At 38.7% G+C, this 6,141-nt stretch overlaps 1 pseudogene; it reads left to right on the top strand.

Annotated features, from left to right (window-relative positions):
• Positions 1–1,618: 1,618 nt before the first annotated feature.
• LOC130863168 (heterogeneous nuclear ribonucleoprotein A3-like) lies at positions 1,619–3,846 on the top strand (annotated as a pseudogene).
• The last annotated feature ends 2,295 nt before the right edge of the window (positions 3,847–6,141 follow it).

The raw sequence follows: 6,141 nt of genomic DNA, 5'->3' as shown, positions 1-6,141 counted from the left end.
TTGATAAGACTAGATGATTGTAGCTACTTTGGTCTTCCTAGGAGACACAATCTCAAGCAAATGTCATCTACTCTCTCTGTAAAAGTAACTAAATGAAATGTGCACGTGACCTGGTCAATTTATCACTCTACATGCAATTCCTATCAGCCATATCTGAATTTTCCTTCATAAAGCATTGTATGTTTGTTCATCTCTAATATTTTGCTAATATTTATCTAGAAATATTTTGTAAGGCATAAAATCTTTACAATAAACTATCTAATTTTTTAAATAAAAATGTCGGAAGAGATAGCACAGAATGTAAATCCCTTACTATTCCATCAAGAGGACTTGAATTTAGTTCCCAGAACTCATACAGCAACATACAACCACCTGCATTTACAATTCCAAGGGATCTAATGCCTGATACAGGTCTCTAAGAGATCAGCACACACATGATGCATGTTCAAATTATTGGGCACACATGTACATAAACAAATTAAACTAAACATACACTCTCAGAATCTAGTAATTTTTCATGAAATCTTATCTTAAACTGTCTTTACATTTGAGGTAAACTTTATCCTGAAAAATTTACTTTGTCTCACTTGTATAATGTCCCCTAATGATGTATGTATGATAAGTTTAGGCCTCCTGAGTATGTGATTGGCATTATGAACAATGTGTCTGTAGTAACCAGCACGTTAGGATAAGTTAAAAAGAGGTCATTCTCCAGGATGCCATTGTAGTGCTGTTACCATTCACACTCATGCCAAGTTTATAGATTTAGTTCTGCCCCAGTTTCTAATTGTCTCTAGTGCCTGTAATGAGAGATAAAATCAACACTTAGCCAGGGATCTCTGCAGAAAGAGATCTAAGGAAACACACCTCCTTATATACATATACATATACAGACATAAAAATTGTTAAATGGAGTTATTTATAACAGGGCAACAATGACCCAACTAGATATCAAAGGTGAAAAATACAAAGTCCATTGTTCAAGAATAAATTTGTAATGTTAAAAATCATGCAATTTACTATTTTAGGCAAATTTAATATACAATAAAATATATTTTTTCAGTTAATACTGAGTAAGTTTGTTGGATCATGGTTATACTTCTACTCCAGGCTAAGGTAAATCATTTTCAATGACTGACTATAGCCTAGTGATTTGAATAGCCAAACATATGAAGAAACAAAAGTGTTAAAAATGAGCTCTCTACTTTCCCAATCTGTTTCCTATACGTGCAAGGACAAAGCCACTTTGAAAAAGCATTCCCAAACACCACCACCACCACCAGCACCACCACCAACACCAACACCAACACCAACACCACCACCAACAACAATAAATTTGTGAAGAAAGCCAAGCAAACTAATCTCCTTTTTCTCATCAGCAGAAAATGACTGATAGAAAAGATGCACAAGTGCATTCAAGACTTCCTTCGGTCAAGAGGAAGGAGGACATAAAGGAGCAAGCTGATTGCCGTTGCACACGATGGAAGGAACTCCTCAGAAATGACATAAAAGAAATACTGAGGGAGGAATTGGCTGTAGAGCATGCAAGGATGAGGAAACTTTTCAGAAAGGATGTAGAGGAAATTATGGGACAAGTCAGGAATGAATTAAGCCGAATATGTATGGAGCAGGTAGCTCTGCTGAAGGAGCAGGCAAAGGAGATACAACAGGAGCACCGGAATCTGCAGTACTGATGGCTGAAGGACCTCTTCAGAAGGGACCTAAAAGAGATGGTTTGTGAAGAGATTAAAAACTTATTTATTTAGTTAGTTAGTTAGTTATTATAGAAATCTGCCTCCTCCCCACCACCGCCCCCCATTTCCCTCCCCCTCCCCCAACCAACTCCTCCTCCCTCAGCAGCCCAAAGAGCAGTCAGGGTTCTCTGTCTTGTGGGAAGTCCAAGGATCTCCCACCTCCTTCTAGGTCTAGTAAGGTGAGCATCCAAACAGCCTAGGCTCCCACAAAGCCAGTAGGTGCAGTAGGATCAAAACCCAGTGCCATTGCTTTTGACTTCTCATTGTCTGCTATGTTCAGCGAGTCCGGTTTTATCTCATGCTTTTTTTAGACCCAGTCCAGCTGGCCTTGGTGAGTTCCTGATAGACCATCCCCATTGTCTCAGTGTGTGGGTGCACCCCTCGCAGTCCTGAGTTCTTTGCTCATGCTCTCTCTCCTTCTGCTCCTCATTAGGGCCTTGGGATTTCAGTCTGGTGCTCCAATGTGGGTCTCTGTCTGTGTCTCCTTTCATTTCCTGATGAAGGTTAATATCCAGAAGGATGCCTATATGTTTTTCTTTGGGTTCACCTTATATAGCTTCTCTAGGATCACGAATTATAGGCTCAATGTCCCCTGTTTATGGCTAGAAAGCCATTATGAGTGAGTACATGCCATGTTCCTCTTTTGGGGTCTGGCTTACCTCACTCAGGATAATGTTTTCTATTTCCATCCATTTGCATACAAAATTCAATAAGTCATTGTTTTTTACTGCTGAGTAGTACTCTAATATGTATATATCCCATACTTTCTGCATCCATTCTTCCATTGAAGGGCATCTAGGTTGTTTCCAGGTTCTGGCTATTACAAACAATGCTGCTATGAACATAGTTGATCATATACTTTTGTTGTATGATAGGGCATCTCTTGGGTATATTCGCAAGAGTGGTATTGCTGGGTCCTGGGGTAGGTTGATCCCAAATTTCCTGAGAAACCGCCACACTGCTTTCCATAGTGGTTGCACAAGTTTGCATTCCCACCAGCAATGGATGAGTGTACCCCTTACTCCACATCCTCTCCAGCAAAGGCTATCGTTGGTGTTTTTGATTTTAGCCATTCTGAATGGTGTAAGATGGTATCTCAAAGTTGTTTTGATTTGCATTTCCCTGATCGCTAAGGAGGTTGAGCATGACCTTAAGTGTCTTTTGGTTTTGTGACCTACTCTTGCATTGAAGAGGTGGATGCTGCAGTGTGTGCTTGGCCACACAAAGTTGATGGGCGTGTGGTGGAACCAAAGAGAGCCATTTCTAGAGAGGATTCTGTAAATTCTGGTGCCCATTTAACAGTGAAGAAAATCTTTGTTGGTGGTATTAAAGGGGATACAGAAGAGTATAACCTGAGAGACTACTTTGAAAAGTATGGCAAGATTGAAACCATAGAAGTTACGAAGACAGGCAGAGTGGGGAAAAAGAGAGGATTTGCTTTTGTGACTTTTGATGACCATGACACAGTTGATAAAATCGTTGTTCAGAAATACCACACTATTAAGGGGCAAAATTGTGAAGTGAAAAAGGTCCTTTCTAAACAAGAGATGCAGTCTTCTGGATCCCAGAGTGGTGGATCTGGCAATTTTATGGGTCGTGGAGGCAACTTTGGAGGTGGTGGAGGTAATTTTGGTCGTGGTGGAAACTTTGGTGGAAGAGGAGGCTACGGTGGTGGAGGTGGTGGCGCAGAGGTAGTTATGGAGGTGGTGATGGTGGATATAATGGATTTGGAGGTGATGGTGGCACCTATGGTGGTGGTCCTGGTTACAGCAGTAGAGGAAGCTGTGGTGGTGGTGGTGGACCAGGCTATGGAAACCAAGGTGGTGGATATGGTGGTGGTGCAGGAGGAGGACATGACAGTTACTATGAAGGAGGAAATTTTGGTGGAGGTAACTATGGTGGTGGGAACTATAATGACTTTGGAAATTATGGTGGACAACAGCAATCAAATTATGGACCCATGAAAGGGGGCAGTTTTTGTGGAAGAAGCTTAGGCAGTCCTTATGGTGGTGGCTATGGATCAGGTGGTGGATGTGGTGGATATGGTAGCAGGAGGTTTTCAAAAACAGCAGAAAAGGGCTACATTTCTTAGCAGGAGAGAGAGAGTGAGGAGTTGTCAGGAAAGCTGCAGGTTACTTTGAGACAGTCATCCTAAATGCATTAGAGGAACTGTAAAAATCTCCAGCCAACCCTTAAAGTACCAGCTGGGAACTAAGCTGTATGATTTTAATCTTTCTCTACTGACAGAGAGAACAGGTTCCTGTATCAACCCCAAAGCTTAGAAAGAGAACCATTAACCAGAATGGAACCTTTGCAATTAGGGTTTTATTCTATCATTGATTTCCCTCTCACAGAGGACAGTAGACTGCATTAGAACTTGTTGTAGCACAGCTAGGCCATGTACGTGCGCAACACGTTCACAATGTGTAGTTTGAAATAAAAAATCTCCATTGTTTCTGTTTGCTCTCCTTTGGACAGAGGGCTCAATTTGCTTGACCCTCTTTCCTTGCCTTTTAAAAATGTTTCACACTGATACTAGACTACTTTTGAAGAACACATCTGATATTTCTTACACATCCATTTCTGTTGTTGGTTGGTTTCTGCCTCTGTGCAATAGATGTGTTTAACTTTATTCACTAATTATTGTCCCCAAAGCTTTATAGCATCTGCTTCTCCTTTTCCCTAGAAGCAGCTGTATTCATATAATTGTGTGTCTCTTGTTGTTGACACTCTTAATATCTCTGCTCCTACTGTCTGTGATCTCAAGTCAAATCTAATATGTACAATTAGAAATCATATATGACTTTACCCCTAAATACCTTGAGATAGTAAAAAGTGTTCAATACTTAACAACTAAAACTCTTCACATATGCCTATTTTTAAGAAAAAAAATCCTGTAAGCATGCTAAAATTAAAAAATTTCAATTACAGTTATTAAAATGAAGTAAAAATACTATGTAATACTTTAAGAATCATTGTCTTGGGGCTAGAGAGATGGCTTAGTGGTTAAGAGCATTGCTGGCTCTTCCAAAGGTCTGGAGATCAATTCCCAGCAACCACATTGTGGCTCCCAACCATCTATAATGGGGTCTGGTGCTCTCTTCTGGCCTGCAAGCATACACACAGACAGAATATTGTATACATGATAAACAAATAAATATTTTTTAAAAAGAATCATTTTCTTCCATTTACATGTATAGTTTAAGATAGAAAATCATTAATTTGAAATATATTAATTATTAATTTGAGGAAGAGAATTATTGTTTATTAAACACTCTTGGGTAGTAGTATTGCAAGTTCTCTGAGGAAATATTCATGCAAGGTCAAACCTTTAGTTGTGAGACTTGTTTTTACATGTTACATCTTATCTAATTCGTGTTTGTGGATATGTGATACATCATGACATAAATATTTCAATCAACAATGACAAAAATCATGGCTTCATGATTTATAGTCAGTTCTAGGAGAAAGTAATTCATTTTCAGTTCCTAGTGATTTGACACAAAATGGGCATATGTGAGGAAGTTTAACTGTTAAGTATTGAACACTTTTTACTTTCTCAGGGTTTACAACTTGTGACTTGTAAAGATAATTTTAAAAATAAGCACCTAGAGATAAGAAAAATTCTGCTAGGAAACCAAGCAAATGAACCCTTCACCTTCCCTCCTGCAGAGAACTGCTCCAGAACACAAAAAAAAGAAAAGCTATAAAGGAGCCCATGACAGTGCCCCTTCACGTTCAGGAAAGCCCTTGGTGGAAACAGATGAGGAAAGTGTGGATGACCAGAATGATTCCCACTGCATGCCTCTAAAGGATCTCATCAAAGAAGATTTAAAAGAAAATTTTCGTGAAATTCTTGAAAAATATAAATACAATACATGTATGAAGAAAGAACTACCTCATATCTTTAAAGGAAGAAAACAGCTAAGGGTAATCACCTTGAATTTTATTTTACTTTTCTTATTGATTGTTATTAAGCTCTACATTTTTCTATGTTCCCCTCTTTAAGGGTTTCTATCATCTTCATAAAGTTATATTTAATGTCGTTTTCTTCTGCCTTTTCTGAGCTAGGATGTTCAGGTCTTCCTATCATGCGACCACTGTGATCTGGTGTTACCATGTTGTGTTTTAGGTTGTTGAATGTATTCTTGTATTGGTGCCTACCCATTTCTCCTTCCAGTTGGTGCTGGCAGTGTGGATCAAGTTTCTCTCTCAGTCTATGCTAAGCTTTAAATTATTTACATCTACTACTGATAGTCAGTGATTTTTTTGAGTAGCTAAATATATAAAAAATTTCTGTTAAATATTATGTAGTTTCTTAATTTTTATGTGCCCATATCTTGTAAAATGTAAAGAAAAAAAAAGCATTTTGAAAACAAGTGCAGCA

Source organism: Chionomys nivalis, chromosome 20, assembly GCF_950005125.1.
Source record: "Chionomys nivalis chromosome 20, mChiNiv1.1, whole genome shotgun sequence".
Lineage (NCBI taxonomy): Eukaryota > Metazoa > Chordata > Mammalia > Rodentia > Cricetidae > Chionomys > Chionomys nivalis.
Note: the sequence above shows the minus strand (reverse complement) of the source record. Positions and strands in the feature narration are given on the sequence as shown.